This window comes from Struthio camelus, chromosome 6 (genome assembly GCF_040807025.1).
Source record: "Struthio camelus isolate bStrCam1 chromosome 6, bStrCam1.hap1, whole genome shotgun sequence".
Lineage (NCBI taxonomy): Eukaryota > Metazoa > Chordata > Aves > Struthioniformes > Struthionidae > Struthio > Struthio camelus.
Window position 1 is genome coordinate 24,146,657 of NC_090947.1, and position 20,831 is coordinate 24,167,487.

A 20,831-nucleotide genomic window follows, 5' to 3' on the forward strand; every position below is an offset into this window, starting at 1 on the left:
CGTGTATGTGAGTTCCATGAACATTTTATACAAGAGGTTGTGTCTTCAAATTAAAAAATAATATATATGTATATCTGAGCAACTTACAGTGTAGGTCACATAATTTTGCAAAGTGATTGCTTTTTTGCAGCTAAAGTTACTTCCACAGCTCGTCTCATTGCCAGTTCCTGTAACAGTCATTGAGCCATCGGTACTTGCACCCAGCACAATCAGAAACTCAACTACACGAGTTGTATCCACCAACATTGGTGCTGCTTTGCCCCATAATGTCTTAGACATTCAGTCTTAGAAGTATGACACAAACAAGAGACGTGCAAAAAGTGAAGACAGTGTTGCTGGCATTCAGCTTGCTTTTTGTCATCCTTAAACTTGAAACAAATAGCATGTCAAAGAAACAGCTGCAGATGTACATCATTAAGCCTCATGACAGCAAAACCCAGCTCCCTACAGAGTAGCTTCTGCCCCAGCAGTCTGGAGTAGTAGATAGAGCTAATACCACCTGATCAGTTCCTGACCACTTGCACATGTTCTAACACCCAAAGGGGTTCTAAGATCCCAGATAAATAATGACAATAAAAAACTTCACTGAGTTCTCCAGTAGATAAATAAATACAGCCTGCCTGCTGTTTTTATCAAAATATAGCATGCAAAAATTCAGAAACTTTATAACACAGAATCCTCACTTCTCATGAAAGACTATTTATGCCACAAAACACATTTTGAAACAAAAATGTGACATTCCCAGTCCAGACGAGATTTAAAAAAAAAGTTGATCCTTTAAAACAAAAAAAAAACATAATGCAGAAATCCTGAGCATTCACTGAAAATATTCTCACTGCTCTAAAATCTCAGAATGATGAGATTTTATTTGGCTTAGTTACTAAGCTTGGATACAGTTCATACCCATTTTCTCTCTTCAGTAACTGTAAGTAATATTAAGTGCAAGACAAATTAGCAGTATTAATTAAAGTCAAGATAATAAATATTTCTGGTAACATTCTACTCACCTCAATCTTATTTAAAATAGGCAGATATATGCTTAGATGACTTCCTGCACTCGTATCACTACTTTTGTTTCATTACGTCTTTTGTTCATTACGTCTTTGTTCCTCAAAGGAACTGAGGCCAGAAGGTTTCCCCTTGATTAGGGTTAACTCAGCCCCCAAAATACTGTGTAGTTTGTACTTATCCCTAGACCTAACATGCGCCATCTGATACGTAAGTGTATTTTCCTCTTTCTTCCATAGCAGCTCCCACTAGCTTCCATCTAGGCAGAACACAACCTCTTGTTCATGTGAGTGTACACTTCACCGTATTGTAAAATTTACAGTTTATCTATGTAAGAGAACAGTTGTAACAGCGGGGGTGGGGGAGGAAAACGACAGTTTTTCTGTTCACTGCAAAATATAAAAATATGTAACACTTTCTACCTCTTTTTTATTATAAAGGAATTGAAAATTACAGGCTTTTAGTGAACAGCACCTTTCATAACATCAGTGGAAGGACAATTATTTATACTGAACAGGCTTTTTTTTCTTGCATTTGATCTTCTACATGCTTAAATTAAATAGTATCTCAATGTTCACTTCCCCCTCCCCCCCAGTTAAGGCTAGAAATTCCAAAAATTTTTTCTTATTCAAACCAGTGATGTGCAGGAGGAATGCTCATTAACACATTGAATAGCTACTCACATAATTGCTGTATTTTTTTTTTCCCCTACAACACCTGCATCCTCTTGGCATGGTATACTGAATGGCTGCTGACATTAGAAAGAAAGTCAGACTACCATGGCAGCGCACAAAGCATCCTTCTGTAGTTCCCACCCCTGGAGCTCTGTGTTCTAGTGGAAAAGTGATTCTACCCTTTTATGGTAAAATGAAGAGACTTTTCAGTAAGTACATCTCTTAGATTCAAATTCCACAGTGACCTTGGGTTTCCTTCCTCATCGTCTTTCTCAGCTTAATAGGGATCTATATTAGTGCAGACTACGGCAATCTTTCTCTCTTCAGGGCATCAGGTACCGAAGAAAACATTTGCTCCTGCATATAACGTACAAACGGTCAGAAAGTATTTTCATAGCTGCAGAAGATTTCCTATATATGAATTGCTGTAAAACAAGTCAAAGCTGAACAGACACAAGCTGTTCAGAAGGCAAAACAATAAAATAAAATAATGAGAATGTCTTCCTTGCTAATACAATTTATGATCTCCACATTGATTTATTACTTTAAAATAAGGTAAATGAGTTGTAATCCATGTCCTTTAGTCATTATGACTATCTTTATTAGCTCTCTTAACGTATTCCAAGCTCTGTTTCAACTAAACCAAAAGTGCCAAGAAATGCTGAGAAAATACTGCATTGTTACCTCATCGCTATTGCGGCAAAATGAAATTAAAATCCATACTTATTCAGACCCACTGAGGTAACACATAAATACAGGGGCACAGCTTGTATGCTCTACTAGCCACACAAAAACGGGACTAGGAGAACTGTTTTTAATCCATGTAGGGCTAGAAGCCTGCCTTATTAGGAATCAGTTTTCTTAGTTTTATAGTTTATATAGCTTTTGCCACATCTGCTGGTAAGCTTACAAGACAAGGTGGGAAAAACTGGTTTCCATAAAACTCTTAAGCTTTCAGAATTAAATACGTTTCTCTTCTACTGTAAAACAAAATCAAGAATCTTTAAACTGGCAAGCAGGAAACCCACATTTACATCTTGCTCCCGTACGTTACACATCTCAGATGAGCGAGTATCCAGTGAAGTCCAGGGTAACGAAGAGAAACCCATCTCAGAACAGTTCCTCTAGTTGGAAAGAAAAAAAACCAAACTCTTCCTCACTTTCCATTATTTTTAGAGGGTTTATGAAGGGAATAACCAGAATATTGTGTCAGTTTTTCAAATTTTCTATAGTCTTCCAATAAGTTTGTCTGACCTCCATGGACTAATATCGGAGCAGTGGATTTAGGATGTCTCAGAAGCTCTCTCTGATCACCTGGAAATGTTTTTCTCTTGTCATCCTCCCCCAGAACCACCCTAGATGAGACAGAATCTGAACCAGGTTGAACTCATGTCTTGCTATTTTAATACTATGAAAGTACTTCTCATACTACATCTCATCCATTTAAATAATACATCAAACAGTTTCAATTCTCCAGTGACCTTCTGTGACAGGCATTTATGTCACGGCCTTAGTAGTAAATGATGTCAACCGTACTGGCTGATAATATTTATGGCAGGATGAACTGTGGAGCCCTCAGAAAACAGTACAAGAATAAACATTTTCTCCACAAACATCAGTATTTAACCACCTACACATCACAACTAAAGGTATTTTCCACTATCCACAAAATCATTAGGTACTGACAAAACACCATGCTGGGAACACAGAGAATTCAGCAAAACAAAAAATCCCATTGCTGATATTTTGCACCAACTTCTGCATGTTGTTCTTTCCAGTGACTTGTGATGTGGTTTGGGATGCAATTGCTTCTCACACCAACCATGAATAGTACTTTCATAAACTCTTCACAGATCCAAGCAATCGTTCACATTTCTTGGCACAGCTCACAATCCAAGTGAAGACAATATGACACATCGCCTATGAATCTCCCAAGGTTTTCTTTTCATATATTCTGACTACGCAAGCTGTCGTAAGGTTCCACAGGACTGCTACTTCTCTAGAGTATAGTGCTTTGTATCTGCAGAAACAAGGTGTTGGGTGGGAGGGAAGGCTTTGCAATGCAGAGCGCTCAAGCCTTTCCTCCCAGCAATCTGCACTTCTCATTCCCAAATATAATTAAGAACGATACTTTCACTAATGGGAAAAAGGAACTATAAAATATATGAAAGGACACATAAAAGGCCAAGATGAACAACATTCACAGAAAGATGCACTTGACATTTCAAATGCAAATATGCGTGTGTGCGCAAAAAATATTTTTAGAAGAGATATGAATTCAAATTTGGATTTATTTACATCAAGTGATTTCTATCTGGAAGGGCAGAGCAAGCTCACTCCATCAAATACACACAACTTTTCTGCTTAAAAACATGATGCACACCTTGCAGTGTTTATATCTTGTGCTGATAAATGCATAATTTCACCTTCCAAATGATATGCAAAATCAATCCCCAGTAATCTAAAACAAAGATGGCAAAAGGAACAGATAATTCTAGAGTATCTGGAACAATCCTAATATCCAGCCAGGGGTGGAGAGGAAGGGAGGTAAAAAGATTGCACCATTTCTCCTCTTAGAAGCCCTCCAGTGAAAGCTAGCATACATTGAACAGGATTGAAGAATTCTCCAGTAAGAGAAGCTGGTAACTGCAGCATCTCCTCAACAGGCTTTTGTCAGCCAGCCAGCCAGACAGATTAGCAAATTCTCTGTCCTCCTGCCATGTCCAGTAATCAAACAACTTGCTCTCATTTGAGTACCTTCTCGTTCTGATACTTCTGCTACTTGCTTCGCATTAAACACAACTCTTGAAATCTTTTGTCTTCATGTGCAACAGTAATAAATTCTTTAATGATTTTTTGTCATGAACAAGTTGGGCAGTTTGTGGTGCTATGACAGTTTATAGGTTTACAGGTGACAGTGGAAGGACTATCAGTGTTGTACAAGTCTGGCTAACGTTCCTGTTTGTTGGTGGGTCACAGGTTTCCTAGTGACACTGCTCAGCATATTTTGAGATCATTCTGTCAGCATATGAAGAAGAGTGTATAAAAAGATAACAGACTCATTCAGCAGAGCACTCCAGATGCTTGATAAAGCTCTGGTGAAGCAAAGCAGCTGTAAACCCATTAGCTTTATAGCTGCCTTGTATTTTTCGATTACAGAGCCAGACCACACCATTTAACCTAGACATTTGCTCCAAATAACTTGGAGGTTATTTGTGAAATTATTTTATTAAGAGAGACAACATGCAGCTACAAACTGTAGGTTTGCAATTACTTCCTAAAGAGAGAGTGCTGAGATTTACACTTAGAGAACCTTACCTTGCTATGAAAGTTTGAGTTGTATAAAATTATCATGTGTTTAAGAGACCAGCAAAAATTTCAAGAGAGTTAAAAACAAACAAACAAAAAAACCAAGAACAAAAAGCAACGCACACCAGTTCACCCCTGGTAGCAGCGCAATGCTCTGAGATTGCTGCAGAACCGAGCCATCTTTTTCTTCAATTCATCTACTAACACAAATAGCTATAAGAAAAGCGGCTGAAGCAGAGGAACAATGCTGATGTTTAGTAAGTGCAAAACTAGCATAAAATTTGGTATAAACATACCTGGGCATAACACACACACAGAGTAATGATACAGGGCAGAGGTTTGCCTCCTTACTTTCTTGAGTCTACAAATCTCAGGGAAAAATCTAAAATCCCTCAAGAAACTTCTTAAGTTGTATATAAAATAACAGCAGTTAAAAAACAGAAACGAAACCGAGTAAGATACAAACTTAAAGCAATGTTTCCCCATGTTAACTTCTGTCATTATTTAACAGCCAATAGCGAGATTTTCAGCAGGCAGGAAAATTGAGAAACCTGTAAGAAATATGTAACCTGAAGGGAATATAATTTGAATAGAAAATGGTCACTGAACTACTGATAATGCATCTGCTTAACTGGTAAGCTTCTTTTTCTTACCACTTTTAGAGGGAAGTGAAGCAGAACTACAATTAATGGTTTTTATAGTGTAAAAATACACATTGTCCTAAAGGTTACACTAATTGAAATGAAGATACAGCTATCTTCCTTCTAGCCACTGCTTCACTACTGAACGAGTTCAGTTCAATAATGGCAACTCAAAGCACCGATCAGATTATTATTAACCTGCTCTAATATATCAAACATGTACTCAGCGCTAAAAGTTTAGCTGTGGAAAACATGACTGCTTCATTCATCTGAACAGCAAAATATGAAACATCTTTGACTCCTGGCAATAGAGGAGCACTGTTCTAAATACTTTGGTACAGGTACGAATGAGTCACCTTAGCTTCTAGATGAATTAAAACCTTTTTTTTCATAAAATTGCCCAGTGAAACACTTCTGGAAATATTCCCTCTAGCTCTGTCATTTTTATACATATGACACTGAATAATTCATATCATTCAGAAAGTTGAGCTGCCAAGAACATAACTCGTGTGCTGAAGTCAAAACTGACAACCTGTCCACAAAAGGACATAAGGTCTGATAGCCCCTGTTTCACTGGACAAAGCAATAGTACCTTGTAAAATATTAAAGATGCTGCGTATGGCTCAGTACAAGCTTAATTCTCCAAAGACCTGATTAGAGAGCATTTACTTACTACTCTGTTGTCAGTGGTTATTAAATATCCCCAGCTGGATTCCAAGCAGATAAACTAAAATTCAATTCTCGATATATTTTAAATTAGCATGTTGCTTCTTCTCCACATGCTTATGCCAAATTTGTCCTCATTGTCTGCATCTGAAAGTCCTGTTGCCATCAGCGTCCTATTACTGAATTAGGGATATTACTGATACTCTTCATTGGCTTGTTTCTTCCAACAACCTTCTATTTTCTTTCCTCCACAAATAAATTCTGCCACCCCGCTTAGCTCTGTCCTCTTTTGTGTGAGCCAGTTGATTATCTTAACTTCAAACAGCTTACACAATAAATTATTTCCAGTGCAGACCAACCTTCTCTTAAGAATTCTCATATTCCAAAATGCATTGGTTCTTCCTTATTGATGTACACTGAAGTGCTAGAGTCATCTGAAATTCAGTCTCTCCACTGACTTTCATCTTTGTCACGGCATGATTCATGATTCAAATCTCAGATGTCCAAAGTACTCTATTTATCGCTACTAAACGTCCTCAACCATATTTATGCCTTTTCGAAAAAGTATCTGAAGCAAATGCTTTTCCGTGAACAGAATCTAACTTTGGTCTTACTGGAAACCCTTTCCACTCACAATACTTATTTTAAACTGTAGTATGCTGTTTCCCCTCTTCACAACTGCATCCTTCGGGAGACTCTCTGGCACAATTGTTCTTTCCTGCTTACACAGCAAATCAGACCTTGTTTGATTTAGCATGTAATGCTCAGTCTTACTTCCAGGGAAAGCAAGGAGAGATTGCATTTTAACATCCAAAATTATTTTAGCTTAACAATTTTCACCACTTGCAGACACTGAGCAATTTGTTTTCCAATTAAAGAAAGAATCAAGAAAAGCACACAGAGTCCAAATCAATTTTACAGTCAAGTACAACCTGCCAAAGACAGGCTTCACTTCATTCCAGAGTGGCATACATACCTTGTTAGCCCTCTCATAATAGCATAGTAAAATACCAAATACCAGCATTGTGTTAAAAGGGCTCTACAGTGGCCTTCTTCATTTAAATGAGAGTATTTCTGCCTTTTCAGGCATTTCCAAAATCATTTTCCATTTATTTTTTCATCCCTTAATCCAACACCAACTGAAGGAGTGACATAAATTGTGCAAAAAAAGCACAGTCAGCAATTTTCTCCTTTCCTAGTAATTTCATTTTACTGCAAACCTCACGTACCATGACTTAGCGGACACACTAGCCACAAATATGGTACAGCTTCACAGATAAGTAAAGCAGTTAAAATGTTGACTTTGAAACTGGTCATCAACCTAGACAGCATCCTTTTCAGCAAAACGTAGATAGAACTAGTGTCATTAAGAAAAGAAAACCACAGTCATGCTGCACTTGAATATCTGAACAGCTCTCTGAAGATGCAGTCACCTTTGTTGCAACACAACTGCTCTGTCACGAAGCTGACAAGAAGACTTCAAAAACATTCTTAACAATAGAATTCAATAAAACATTGCAACCAGCATGAGGCTTCTGAGAAAGCTACAGTATGCATCTCCCCTACTGTGATTATAGTGAAGAGCTGCTGGACAACTGAGAAAGATCAGCTGGCTTCAAAGAACCTGCATCCTGGATTGCTTCCTCAGCACATTCGGAGCCAATCAATCACAATACCTGTGACATTTGTTTTACTGAACCTCTAGGCTACAGGGCACGATCTTGGTAAAGATGAGTCAGAAATATTCCCCTTTGCACTAGCACTTCGGAAATTGCAGTGTACAAAGGTAAGACTCCTCAGACTTGTTCTTTTCATTGTTTAGAGAACTGAAAGTTAACAAATAACCTCCAGAAAGATTAGGGACTTTTGATGTGCTTCTGCTGAAACACTACTGACATTGAGAGCTAAATCAAGGTCACTCCTATCTGTGTCTCTTAAGAAAATACATTGATACTGGGTAAAATGGTCATGGTAAAATGACGGTGGAAAAAGAGGAACAAAACATGCAGCCTTTCTGTAGTCTACAAGAATATATCAAACCCACAAATATATAGGATTTCCAAATCCACTCCCCAAAATAATAAGGTCAGGTTAAGAAGGGGAGAGAAGCAGTGCAATGATCTGGCAAAAAGTTAAAAAAAAGGAGAACACACTGAAATACGAAATAGCTGGGGATTACAGAAGAAAAGGAAAGATGATAGTCTTTATAAAATTAAGTTCCTCCCCAGAATGGTCCTTCCACTCCCAGGACCAACACGCTCAGTGCTGCACAAAACAGAACAAAGAACTGACCATGGAGAAACAGGACACAATGCCAAAGCAGCCTTTCCAAGAGGATCACGAAAATAAAGCTGTGCCTTCTCCTAACAACTCATCTTCAGATAAACAGGAAAAAAAACCCATGAAATTTCCATGGCCAGGCTTGAGATGAAGACACTAGAAAACAAATTCGGTATAGCAGGAGGAAACTACTGGTGATCTCATTCACGTGGGCCTTTCCAAGATCAGTCATTCTTTTGAAGGCTACACAAACTCGATCAGGAAAAGAGAGAAACAAACAAGCAACCAACCAAATCTGTACTGCTCTATAGAGATATAACCTAGTTCTCATGGGAACAGTTACGAAAAAAATAGCACCACAAAGTTAGAAAAGCCTCACATACACCTGTGAAATTAGAGCCTTCCTTGTTTATTAGATGAAGTAATTTGTGACAGAATTAACTTGCTTTAGTGAGTCAGTGCTGGGAAGTGTTTGTAATTCATACTGAGCACGAGCATCCCACAAGCCTGTTGAGGCCATATACGGTTGAGAAAGAAACAGGTGAACAGAGAACAGGGAAATAAGTCATTTATAGTAAAGAAAACATATACTTGCTCTTTAAAATAAGAACAGCTACTCATTTCAACCTTAATTTTCCAATAGTAGGGATGATTTTGGGACAATACTGCCAAAATATGGGTTTTGTTTGTTTACCTTTTAAGGAGGGTTTGCATTTAAAGAAAAGAAGATTAAATGGTAGAAATACACAGATCAAGGCAGCAGTGATTTTACATTAATACTAACTCCTTTACAGGAAGCACATGAGTTATAATGTTATTGTGGCCAAAAGTCTTCAAAGCATCAGCAAGCAGTCCTGATATATGGATGAATAGGACACAGAGTAAACTCCATCTGGCAATGATGCCACATAAAAGTGTTATCTTTAAAGGTCAAAGTGAACAGATGGCCATGGAGTACTGCTTTGGGAAGGAACGGGAGGTTTTGAGATTAGTGCAAAAGCAAATCTGAACGATGATCCTTTTTAAAGCAATAGACTACAGAAGAACTCCCAGAAAGTTAAGGCAGTTATCAGCAAAAGACAGACTAAAGAAAATGTCATTGGTCCTTCCTCTATACCCTACCAGCCAGCACCAGCCTTTCGTCTTGCAGAGCTCACTTCCTATCCACACATCTTCTACCCACACACATATTACATCCTTTCTATCCTCTGAACGACCAGCACCAAACATGCCTTAGGAAGTGCGAAGCATTCAGTATCTGCTGCCACGCTGGCAACAATAATAATTTGCTACCACTCTGGGTCCTGGCCAGGAATATTTCTCCTCTTCTTCCACCTTCTCGAGCTTAACTCATCTATTCAAGTCTACTCACAATTGTGTCCTGCCTGGGAATTCTCCCTATCAGACAAAAAAGTGCCTGATTTTTAAGCTGGTAGCATACCACCGCCCCGGTTTCACGTACTCGCTTTTCCTGGACATGATAGAGCTAGGACACATTCCCAAATATTCAGAAAGAAGCACTATTCCTCACTCAACCATGCCTAGGAAAATAACCAAATAGAGACAAAAATCTAACCCACGGAGCATATTCACCTGCTGCTTGGCTCATCACTATATTTCAGTTTGTGCTAAACAAAATTCTTACCAGCATTCAAACTGATAATAAGTATTTCATTTTTTTTATACAAATTGTTTAAGACAGAGTGAACAACTGTCTTCAGTGCTACCACAGTAATTTAAATTAGCCATATTAACTAGCCTCTATTAGAAAAAATACAATTCCTCTACTATCTCTTGCAGCAAAATAATATATATTGTTTATATACGTCCATCCTGCATTAATTACATACCTGCATTTCTAGTTTTGGCTTTTCTAATTTTTATATAAGTCACTCTACACATTCACAGTTTGCAGCTGGGGAACACAGATTTAACTTTACTGTCACACGCAACACATTTTCAATGTATTGCCCTCTATGACCTACATGTAGATGGAGCCATGCAGGTGTGCATTTTATAGCTACCTAAACATACTATAAGAGTCTCTGTTTTAGTGTAAGAGAGGCTGTTGCTCTCAATGTAGTGTTATATTACTCTTGGCCAGCATTTGCAGCTGAGAAGTGTTGTTTATCTGATGAATAAAATAACTATTCTGAAGAAAATCAGATTTCAAATCAGAGATTACAGCAAAATTAATTGAGAGCGAAAAAAGTGACTTAGTTTTCCACAGACTGAGCACCTACAGCCAAAGGCTCTACAAGCAACTAGCCCTCTGGAAAAATCAGGCTATAATCTACTAATTGGTTCTGGCTCTACAGAGTTTTAAATTCCCAGCTCATCAAACAGGCTTATCCTTTTTTTTTTTTTTTTTTTTTTAAATCAGTCTCATTTCCAAAGCTGCAATTCAAAGTTTCCATCGCATCCTGTAATTTTATTGCCACACTTCCCCAAACTCATAGGGTATGTTTACTTTCAACATGAACTAAAGGTTGGAAATCCACCACTTCACAAGGCTAGAGCATGCTTCTCCAGGTTTGGTGCAGCTGTCCTTACAAAACACCCAGAAGCATTTAAGAGACACGTCCCATCTGTAATGCTGCTGAGCCCACTGCCTCTCCGAGGTCCTTCAGAGCATCTTATCATGACTAACCAGAGCAGAGTGGCAGCAGTTATGTCTGGTCCTGCATCTGATTAAAGCAAGCTATGACCAACTTATCAGCTTAGTGACTAGAAACTGAAAGACATGTTTCCTTCATGGAGGAAGTGCCCGTTGGTCTTGCCAAAACTGTTTTATTTAACAACTTAAGAAAAGAAAAAAGAAAGAGAGAGAGAGAGAGAGAGAGATTTGACGACATCTAAACATCTGATCATACTGGGAACAGACCTCATGCTGTTCTGAAGAAAACTGAAGATGATAACATAGATGCAGGACACAGCACGCAGCAAAGCTACTAAAGAGTTTAATATCGAAATAGCTGAAAAATTAACAGAAAGATGAAAAGATGAAAACTGCAAAAACCAGAATGACAAACACTAGACCACTCCAACTAAACATCACTTCATTCCTGTGTCCCAGCCTTGACTTATTTCCGCAGGGATATGAACCCAGAATCGTCACCACAGAAACGCCTCATTTCTCCAAATAAAACAATTTTATGAACATGTTTACTCTTCAGCTGTGGGTATCACCAACCTATTTACTTCTTCAAAGATTAACATTCTCCACAGTCAAGAGATGCAGAACCATATCACAAAAACAGTGTCAAATGCCAGTCATCACAGTGTGAGGTGACAAATTCGATACATTTCAAACACAGATGGTCTGATTCTAGGCTTTAAAATTCTTGAATATAAGCAATCCAAAATGACATTAACAAATGTTATACTAATCTCCCAAGACTGTCACATCTGCATGTACTGCTGATGTTATTCTATTCCAAAAAAGGAAAAGAACGTGGCCAATTCAGCTGAGCAGCAAAATGGAGCATCCTCACTTGCAAAAAAAGCATTAGGAAGCCAGGCTCTCTTTACGCGTACACAGAAACTTCAGGCCACTAACAGACCATTTCATGCTGTCACGTAGTTAATTGGTTTACTCAGTGGCTAACTCACATGCAAGGAGAAATGTTTCATTTTCTTCTTTTGGAACATCCTACAGTTTCAAAAAAGAGGAACTATCCTAACAGAGGATATAGCATTCTACCTGGATTGTTCATGCTACATGGGAAGAAGACATGTTACATCTCTCCAGCTACCCTTCATATATTTATGTGACCTTAGTAGGTTTTGGGGGTCAAATTTACACTCCAATATGGCTTTCCTGCTGTTTTTAAATATATTTGCATCCCTAGCATTTGCTATGAAATAATTAGCCAAACAGTTCTGTTGTACAGGGATTGTTCCTTAGGAATCAAGATAAAAATCTGCCACTCAATCAACTACACAAAAATGGAAGCTTGTTATACCTGTTTTGTTTCATTTTGTCTTTTTTTTTTTTTGTAAATATAGCTACAGCATCCTCATATCATCAGCTTTACTTCAAGACTGAATTTGAGAAAAAGCAAGTCAAAAGTGATTCATTCATCCAGGCAGATGGTCCTTTTTCCAGTAGGATACCCACGTGCAACTTCAGATTCCTAAGTCTCAGTGCAGACTTTGATTCCCACTGAGGTGAATTTATGATCTTCTGTGAGTTTGCAATTCTCATGGGCAATGGATGGAAGGAAAATGAATGTGAAAAGTCACCAAATGTCACCTCCCTCTAGAGAAGCTTCACTTCCAGATGTTTTTAAGATTTCTTCATTCTACAGAATTATACAGATACTGCCTAACACTGAGGATCAGGCTATATAATAAGCAGATCCTGAATTCTTCATTCTGTTTCTTTTATCACAGAAGCTCATGGTAATATTATCACTGGAATTTAACTCGAGCACAATCAGACCTTTAACTAGTAATGGACCAATCTGCCACTGATTTCGTCACGAATATTGCTGAAGCAAAAAACATTATCTTGTTCCTATGTCGGTGATAAGTGAAACAGTTAGTTTCATGTCACTAGAACGTAATGTTTTCTTGGCATCATTACCGGTGAGATATTCTGCAAGGGAATATTTAGTAGACGTGCAAACCGAACAAACTGTAGCAACAAGCTGAAAAATCTCAGCTGCAGTCAAAAAAGGGAAAAATTTGCATATACATGATCAGAGTGGAAATAAAATTAGTTATCTTCTCTTTTCTGCTTCAAATCTTAGTGATTTGTAAAGGTATGAGGAATTCTGCAGTACATTTATTACCCTAGCACTCTTCTGGGCACACAGGATACTATGTTGACTCCAATGAAGACCCAGGGGTGTATCATTATTTCATAATCGTACTTCACACTGATGACATTTGAAGCCAAATATCCTGTGTAAGAGTCAATGCAATCAACATCACAGATGAACTTGGTCACAGTTCTTCTAAGTTAATATCTAGCACTATCTTGTCATGGATCATCTACAAAGATGAAAATTTTTTCAGTACAACTATGGCTCTCATACAACCCAAGGAAGAATACTGGTGTTGTAGTAGATAATTTCTTATCGTTCTCTTTACTCTTTCGCTAACAAGAGTAAATACAGGCCTGGTAAGAGAAAAACACATATTCTAAGCATTTATGTTCTCTATCATCCATATTATTAAATATCATGTGAGGTCCTCATTTCACCACTTAATTTAACATGGACACACATGGAAATAGGTTAAAAAAAAGAGTAAAAGTAAAAACAAACTTCACATTGTGGTTTCACATATACAAGTTATGAAAAATGTGTCAAATAGCCAAATTTTTAAAAAGCAATCAAAGTAAACATCTACTCTGCAGCAAGAGTCTGAAGATCTTTTAAAAGAAATACATAGCAACTTTAATTGGGCTTCACTTCAGATGAACCACTGAAGCAATTAGGTGAAAGGATTGACTTCAGTCTGTATTACCAAAATATAGCTAGGTTTGATAAACACTTCTTTCTGAAGCTTGAAAACTAAGATGGGATGATCACATCCAGAATTTGCCATTTTGCCAAGGACAGTGGAAGTGAGGCATAGAAGGGAAGGCGAATATTTTGGATTAAAAGGTTTTTGAGTTTGACCACTCAATCTTTAGCCCCAAATCATTTAAGTCTACTGTGGAAAGGGGTGAGTAATAGTGGGCAATGAGTAATGAAAGAAAGCTTCACTTTCTCTTTGAAAGTTGGTGTCTCAGCCTGTTTTCTCATCTAGAACAATTTTTAATCACCAAATCTACCCTTGAAAATGATAATATTTGAGGGAGGAAAAGAACTGGCTAGACCTCTGAACATTTATACTTACCTCCTGTTCTTATAAAGTATCAGAAATGATAGAGGTAACTTCAAATCCTAATTACAGTGATGTAGCTTACCTGTTCAGTACATTAGCCACAATATTGAAAAAGAGGACAGACAGTTCTATATCCCTGAGCTCAGTGGGAGACCTGCGTTCTGTGTGGGAGCAGAATACGTTCCTAGGGACAAGGCCTGTTCTGAATCACACAACATTACGGGGCACTGGGAGGGGAAGATAAACCCCACTGATCTCTTAGCCTCCGCTATATACTCATTACCTGGAAAGTTAACCCTTCGTTTTCACAACACAGAAAGTTCTGATTTTGAAGACCTCAACAATGAAGGTATCTTTGGGAAGCAAAAAGTCTCATGGCACTATTATATCACTTGGATGTCATTATTATATCCCTTGGTAATACTATAAGATAGCTAGAATTGAAAGTGTAAGAGGATGTTAAGCAGAAGTAAAATTTTTGTTGGAAGAATGGTTTGGTTTTTTTTTTTTTTTGTAAAAAGACTAGGGAAAAAATTCCATCTTTGAGATGCTTTGATACAGAAATGTCATTAATTACTTCTCTAGTGATAGACAGCAACAGCAAAACCTCTAATAATCTTAAGACCTTGCAGTTCCACAGTATTCATTTACTTGTTATTTTGATGTGAAGAAGACTAAAAGGAAAGGCTGAAGGCCTGCAGGGGCTCGGAAAGGGAGCAATGTCTAATATGATAATTAAACAGTAATAGTTCGACATTAAAATTTTCCGTGAAGTCTGCTAGTGCTAGTCTCTTACGCATATCTATTAAGAGACGTTTTGTAGGTGCGATTCAATACTTGGCTGAGTATCTGGAAGGCTGTAAGCCCTTCCTCTATGTGTGGTCCATTTGCGAGTAATGAAGCAACTGCCCTGCCTGCTCTACTCCCTTACAGAAGACAGAAGCACTTAATTCTCTCACTTCACTGTAACCCTTGCAAGGGGCATTCATTCCATTTATACTGCAAATATTTATAAGAGATACCAATCATTAATCTGCATCCTGCAGTTACTCACCTGCTGACTGAAGAAAGGCAGCTACTCATGGCAGAAGCTTTTTTTTTTTTTTTAAACTATTTCTGCCATGAGAAAAAGAGTTATAATCAAAGAAGCTGGCCATCAACAGTACACCTTACAAGAAAGGGAAGTCGATTCATACAATGTCACTTAATATGTGACCTGTTATCATAACAAAGGCAAAGCTGGCAACATACTACCCTAAGTCAGTACTTACTTGAGCTAGGAAGCACTGAGACCAAAATCAATGCAAACTCCATAAAGCCTTCCTGCTCCTGCTCTGTGGCAGAGCAGGCAGGAGGTGGGAGAGGGTACTGCGGACCAACAGCTGTATGACCCAGAGGCTGTGGAAAGCTGATGTCCATATAAAAAGAGGGAGGGAGAGGGGTATGGAAGCACTACACTGAGTTTCATGCATTTTATATTGCTAAAAAGCACAGCAACCAGTACCAGGGTCTGATACTGATACTTCACACTACTGCTAATCCTCTGGCTTCTCAATCCAAATAAACTTCCTGCAACTTATGGTGAACTTTACAGAGCAAGAATGGCTCAGTCTAGGTGTCCTGCAGAGACCAAGACAAAAGTTTATTTACAGAAGACGACATATAAATTAATAGGTTCTAAAGCAGCAGTGCAGAACTTGAAGACAGAGCTTTCTTTGTGTCAGGTATTTTTTCCTGTGAAGTAAGGTTTTTGCAAATACTGTTCAATAGAAGTCAGGTTTTGACTTCATTATGACTTCACACTAGGCATCAGAAATGTAGTTTTCATTGGAAAAGGACAAAATCCAAGAGAACATTTATAGAAACGGACATAGCTTTCAGAGAGAAGAAAGCCTTTAAAAATCTGGAGCAATGCACTCAGCAACCATAGTAAGGCAAAAGAATTGATACTTCGTATCACATGCAAACACACTACTCTAAATAGAGTTACAAGTTGCTCTACTGGGTGCAGAAATATTGGACTAATATTAATGTATTTCTTTTATCTAGATTAGCTATTAACTGCAGTAAAGGAAAATGGACAAGCTTGGCATGGCATATTTAACAGATGCACGATTGCTCTGAATGACAACTTCGTTCGCTTTCACGTGCTTCTATAGGGAAGTGAGAATCAAAGCAGAAACCTTAGGCCTATTCCTTCTTGTGAGATGCTGTAGCAATACAGATGTAAGTTTTAATGCAGTTAGTTAGTTACCTTTAAAAATAAATTTATGTCAGCATGTGTACAATGCTGACAACCTCATTGATGCTTTGAGAACTAAAACAAAGGGAGTTGATAAGTCTGCTAGCTAATTACCGCTTATTAAACTTGAGTACATCTTCCAAAAAAGCCAGATAAGCTTGTCAGCTCTGCAAAGCCACCAGAGACCTAATGACATTTTTTGTAAGAATGGTGCTTTACCACAGTATCCTGGACAGGGCTTTCTCCTTAGATGGTCTGGTGGAACACAAGGAACCGCACACATCCTCCCTTTTGCTGACACTGAGCTGATGCAGTAATACTGTTATATGCAGCAAATACGGAAGGTGATGGTAGAAGACAAAGTACCATCGACTCATGCCTCATTGGCACTACGAGAAATGTGTTTTCAGAGGAATCCAAAAGGTGAAACTCATCTCTAGGCAAAGGGCCAGCACAAAGCAAAGGTCCACGGAACTATCTCAGAGTGATGCTTAAATAAATGACAGGCCCCATGGAAGACTTGTACATAGAGGCAAATTTCACCCTCCGACTAAAGAAGGAATATTTGAAAGAGCCAATTATGAATGAAAAGCAACAAACAGGTCAGCAAGAACAGTATTTGCAGCAAAGCAAAGGAGCAGCAGGCTGCAAGACTAGGTCAGGTCAGAAGGGAATGATAACAGTATAGAGGTCAAAATATTTTGTGGCCTGGAAAAGGAAGAGGCAATGGAAAGAGTATAAAAGAGGCGAAGCCCAGCGTTCTAGGGAGAGCCTTTGTACAGATGACTTGTTTCTCATTTCAAAAACTCCAGGAGACTTGGAGACCCCAAAACCAATGTCCCTCTAAGTCAAATGCCTTTCCACTGACTTTGACAGTTTTTCTGCATCTAGCTGGGAGCAATGGCTTTATCATTGGTAACTTACCAAACAGCAAATGGAAAGTGTCAGAATGAGAAAAGGCAGCAATGTAGCAATGCAATCATGCTGCTAAATTTGGCATTAAAAGAGAATGCATTTGCCTGGAAAACCTTGTCTAACAGTTTTCAGGAAGCGGTGTGACTTCACATGGCAGAAAGGCATGTATTGCACAGTGCAGACCGCTGCAGATTTGATGGTGCAAATACAACTTCTCAAAAATCCACACGTCAGTGATCATCATTTTCTAGTGGCAACCACCCTTGCCCCACAGCAAGGGGCACACACAAGTTATCGCCAGTACAGTTAGAGATTTGGCAGAAAAATTGGATCACAGCATCTCTGCAATTTGGTAACATAATCTCCAAGTGCCAGTGGCAATCAAATGACGAGCAAGTTCAAGGAAGAACGGCACACACTGGCTGAACATCATCTTTCAGCATGATTCTGTACTTTGAAATAATATATTTTCAACATGCAAAAGAATCGAAACACAGCGGGGCTTAAAAAAGGGACTGTGATATTTTCTCACAGGATTACTGGCAGCAGGACATCAAAAACTAGTATGGCAAATTGGCTTGGTCAGAAAACGTTATAACTAAAGCAAAAAATGTAGAAAAGATGTGTTACTGCACGTGAAAAAGGGAATATTTCATGAAAGTAGAAGTCACACGTACAACTGATAAGGAGCACTTCCCACTGCAGTTGGCAATAAAGCCTCCGAAATCAGGGACTAACTATCCAGAAATGGACAAACAAACCAACCTTGAATGATTCCTGTTCATTTAAAAAGCACCAAAATCCATTTTCCCTGTTAAAAATATATTCCTATATACATTTGGATGTTTGAAAGACATACTCATTGTATCAAAACGTCATATCAAACAATCCAAAGTGATGTAATCATTAAACATTAGCTTAGGTTTTAAGAAAAGTCAAAATGAACGTTTCAAACATGGTGCTATGCTGACGGCGTATTTCACTCTTCAAGTAGGAAAGTTAGTGAATATTTACCCTTTCTCACGCCTTCCCCATCAGCGAGTATGTGTTGCTCTCTGACGGTCACTCTCTCTCCTTCTCAGTCTTCCAGATTAGGTCTCTACAGGATAAGCTTAAGCAGACCTTGCTACTTGAAATGATGCAGATCTCTACTATACCATTAGCACAGCAAGGCAATGCTGACTGAGTATGAAGTGAACTTTGTCTCCAGAAAGAGCAGTTTTTCTGAAAGGATGATCTTTCCTTCAAATTTGTAAGAGATTTTGTTATGCTCAACTGACTCTATTCTCTAGCTTCCTAGGGGAAGGGTTTAGTGTTTCTTTGCAATTCTTCTATTAAGAAAAACAGGACAATAAAAAAATGGATTAGCCACTAGGTACTGCAGCATAGCTGGAAGTGTTGTAGGTGAAGATCTAAAAGTAGTGTCTCACTCTAGATTTTGGAGGTTGAATTTTATTCCTTGCAAACTCGGATCTGCCTCCTAAGTGGACCTAGAAAAGTCTTTGGCTTCTGATTAACAGCAAAAAGCCTGTACTTTCTTGTAGTTACGCTATGTTACTAGGGAGACAACTGCGATTTTGTTAATTTACATCCCTACCCATGTGGAAGACCTAGCTATACAAAGCAGAACATTGGAATAATGACTACAGTGTAAAAATGATAGGAAATTCCTTCAAATGTATAAAAATGAATAATTAAAAAATACATACAGTTACATAATGCAAAATTTCTCCTTGTAAAAATGTAACTTGTTGAAAGTTTAATTAAAATTAAAATTACAGTACTAATCCTCATTAAGCCTGAACTTCCTATACCATTATTTAAACAAACAAACAAACCAACCAGCCTAGGCTATGTGAGCCAGCCCTCCTCAAACTGCAGTGATATGCTGAACTGGGAGAAAGACATCCTGCACTTTGTATGTCAACTCAGCCTTCAGAAATGGCTGATAATGGCTTGTAATGAAACATGCATCTACTGTATTCTTTACAGTCTTTAAAAATACCAGTATTCACAGTTTTTCAAAAATAGGCATTTTCTTTATGCAGGAAAACTTCTACATTATTACTCTGAAGCCTCAGAGTATCTAGCAGCTTCCAAGAATATTTTCTTCATTTGGTTAATTCAAAGCTGAAAAATAGCAAAATAATTATCTTCCCTACTCCCATACTCAAACATAGGAGAAAAGAACAAAATACAAAAGGTGCCTGGAAGAAAGATCAGTAATTCTGAAGCCTTGAGGGGCATCAGATCAGACTCCCAAAGGAAGTTGGCATTCTAACACTTCTGAAAAAGATCTGATCTATGGCAACTCAAAACCAATTTACTAAAACACCCTTCACACGGTAAATCACTTAGTTTTGTATTAAAAAAGTGTTTTTAAGACATCAAATGTTTTCTATAAGAAATTTTTCTCATCTATTTCAATACATTTACAGTATATTTAATTAAAACGCAAATCCTAAAAAATATTCTTAAAATAAAATAAAATACCATGAAGTTGAAAAGCCAAACAAGACTAAGGTTGATTTACCTAAATCAGGTTTTCCATTTGCTGGCTGAATCATGATGAAAAACTAACGACTTAAATCCCTTTGATATACAAGAAAACACACCGTTTCCCAGAAATCTGGGATTAGCTGAAAAACATTGCCTCACATACTATTATTTATTTGCCTTATAAGCTAAAGGTATTATATGCAAGACAGATGGGGGAGGGGGAAATAAACAGATTTTTCTTTCTGGTTCCACTGCACCCCAGCCACTCTTACTATCAAAATCAGTTACAAGAACTTGATTTCAAGCAGTGGCCTCTTCTGCACTGAGCCACAGTATCCTAATAAGTTAACAGCAACCAACCATGGAGCGCAGAGTGTTTAGCACGGTGGCAGCATTCACCTAATTGCCTATCATTAAAACTATTTTCAGATTTCACACCACAGATACGGGCAAAAACAAGGGCAGAAAACATATAATGATAGATCAGAAGCATACAGTTAACATATGTTAACTAATGAACTACACACAGCGTGTAAGTGTTGAAGGAGACAGGGAGAGGCTGCACCCTCCGTGCGGCTCTGCTCTGCTCGGACGGCAGGCTCACGCACTGCGGCCGGGGCTGACCTCCGCCGAGCAGATGAGGACGGTCCTGGGAACCTCTCCCCTCCGCTCTCTGCACAAGCGCATCGACTTATCATGTTTGCCCCAAGTTTACTCAAGTGACCTGAGACATCCTCAAGGATTGCTACACTGACTATA

General features: G+C 38.3%; 1 protein-coding gene across 2 annotated transcripts in view; it reads right to left on the reverse strand.

Annotated features, from left to right (window-relative positions):
* The window catches only part of CERS6 (ceramide synthase 6), a 133,914-nt gene that overhangs the window by 47,148 nt on the left and 65,935 nt on the right, over nt 1-20,831 (reverse strand). The window lies entirely within an intron of this gene.